A 2,800-nucleotide genomic window follows, 5' to 3' on the forward strand; every position below is an offset into this window, starting at 1 on the left:
CCAGACTGCACCCAACTTTCCATTGAGAATGGGTAATAACCATTTGTTTTAACTGCTATGGCTTAATATTGTTTGGTACTATACTGGAAGTTAAATAATAAAGGTTTTGTTGATTGATGGGCTACACTTGTGTTAAGTGTCTGATTATTACTAATACCTTCCGGGAATGTTCTAAAACATTAGTGAGGTTTAAAAATCTTACACTCTTGAAAAAGTTATTCCAAGAAACCGTATTTCAGGGGTTCCAAATAGTATTCAAAGAACCTTTATAAACAGCAGGCTAAGCAACCTGAAATAAACGTTGAAATCTCGAAGGATTAATAAGAAACCCTAAAACTCCCAAAGAACCCCCAGGGGTTCTAATCTATATAGCCTTCTAATACTGAAAAGCCATGCAAATTGATTAAAAATCACAGGTTTTGTGCATGGCTCCACATTTGAAAGCCATATATTCAATTAGACTTCAACACTAAATACTTTGTTGGTGACTAAACATTCCGCTACTTATTAGCAATAAAGGTCATACTGTAGCGAGGGCTAAACTGGGTTTAAAATATAATTTATTATATTTAAGGATTGATATTGTCCTTTTGTTAGTCCTGCCACATAAAAGATGGTGTTGCAGTTATATGCACTGCAAAATCAAATATTTAAAATTAAACAACCATCTGACAGAACATACTGCAGCCGGATTGTTTTAGACACACATGGGCGCATGAACAAATTAAACATGTGTTAGCAAAATAGTCATTGCTGTATGATGTACAGCAGCTGTAAAATTAATGGTTTTATAATCTGTTATGTCAGACTTCTGTTGAATTTTTAAGCATTTGATTCCCTGTGTACACAAAGACTGCAGTCCTGTTTTAACCACTGGGCAAGCAGAGCTCTCGGTGACTGATTTTTCACGTGATTGAGCGCATTACCGGCAATGCATCGTAATTAGAAAAGTGTAATGCAAAATACTGAAAATGGGCTCATCCAAGATTTGAACCAGAGACCTCTCGCACATGAAAAGAGAATCATACCCCTAGACCAACGAGCCAACTGCTGGCAGTACCTTGGTTCCACGAGCTTCCAAAGAAGTGTAGACCTAGATGCTCTGTATTGAGGAATTAGTGTTGCCTTGCTGTGTGCCTGTACACATAAAAAATAAACAAAACAAAAACGAGACTGTGTTTTGTTGTTTTGCAAAGGGATGCACTGCAATGTCTGCACAGATGAGCAGTCCCAGCACTGAGGTGACACGGGGGCTTTGACCTGCTCCTTTCCCGACCTGGGCCGATTCAGCCCTCTAGCTACTCGTCATTGTTCTGCCGTGTGTGTGTAGCATGGAGCGCCCAGATGACAAAGCAAACACGAGCTTCTCGGTAGTTTGCCGTGATCGTATAGTGGTTAGTACTTTGCGTTGTGGCCGCAACAACCCTGGTTTGAATCCGGGTCACGGCAGGTGAATTTCTCACACGGCAGAGAAGCTTTTTTTTTATTTTTCACACGCCATCTTCATGGTATGCACCTTTTTGAAAGAAAATAGAATACAATAATTGCTTCATCGTGTTAGTACAGGCATGATGCACACCAGCCTGCTGTCTATGAAATAATAATTACAGAAATAATCAATCAATAAACACCATAAAAATATCCCACAAACATCAGTCTCTGTATTAACGCCTATCTAGTAGAGGGAAGACTGAAATAAGATTTTTATTTTTAATATCGGTTCTTTCTACATAGCTTATAATACTGTAATGGACCTTGCTGATTGCCCATTAGGACTATCACTGCACACCTGAGTTTTGTTAAGGTAAAGCAGTCAGTCGGCAGGTGCCAGCAATCACGATTTGATTGCCTGAGCTTTAAAAATGGGACTAGCGCTCAACACAGCGGATTTAATTTGGATAGAGTGCTTGGTGTGAGCACTGGGATGACTAGTCTGTAAGGGGAGTGACCTTGATGAGAAACCAGGGGAGTACTCTTTTAAATAGCTATATTATTGTTGTATTTTTACTTTGTGATATGGGTGTTTTATTGATCTTAACCACATTTAAATTCCATACTGTTACACTGTATTTAAACACTGTGTGGATCTGCAGGGGACAGACACGCTCACTCCAGTCATTGGTGGAGGTTTATTTTGTGTATTTGAGTTTGCTGTGTTATATGGTTATTGTCTATTTTGGGTTACTATTAATGGTTTGATTTTTTATAGTTTATAGTTTTCTTTGAACTACCTTGTTGTAGTTAATGTATTGTATTTTATCACTATTTTTGTACTGTAGTATGATTTATGTTCACTAATGAATTATTGTGTTTGAGTTATTTTCTGACTCCACGGGGGTTGCAGTGGGTGTGTGAGCTTGCAGCTGAAATTGATCAGTGGGATAATGCCAATCAGTGGGTTTGACATTGTTGCTTTCTGGCCATGCTTGAGAAATTTATTGGGGGCTTCCCGTAGATACATGTAGTGATTATAAAGAATTAAAGGAAGCTATGGGTAGATATTTGGTGTTGGGTGAAAGTGAATCTTGGTGTAGAGCAGAGTGTAATAATCGTAAATGGAAAGATAAAGAATCTATTTGAGATTTTGGGAACGTGGTGCGTAGATTGGTTGTTAGGGCGTACCCAGGTATAGGCTCTACTACCCAGGAGGTACTTGCCCAAGACCATTTTGTCACACATGTGGGGACAGGGGATTTGCGGGTGCAAATACGTTGTGCTAAACCTGAAAGTTTAGAGGGAGCTATTGGGCTAGCAGCTGAATTGGAAATGATTCAGGGATTGGAATGGGAAAAACCAAGTA

General features: G+C 39.1%; 1 non-coding gene across 1 annotated transcript; it reads left to right on the top strand.

Annotated features, from left to right (window-relative positions):
- Positions 1 to 1,377: 1,377 nt before the first annotated feature.
- On the top strand, positions 1,378 to 1,449 carry trnah-gug (transfer RNA histidin (anticodon GUG)). Its single transcript has one exon. It is a non-coding gene; the product is annotated as a tRNA-His (tRNA).
- Positions 1,450 to 2,800: the final 1,351 nt, after the last annotated feature.

The sequence above is a fragment of the Acipenser ruthenus genome, chromosome 48, assembly GCF_902713425.1.
Source record: "Acipenser ruthenus chromosome 48, fAciRut3.2 maternal haplotype, whole genome shotgun sequence".
Lineage (NCBI taxonomy): Eukaryota > Metazoa > Chordata > Actinopteri > Acipenseriformes > Acipenseridae > Acipenser > Acipenser ruthenus.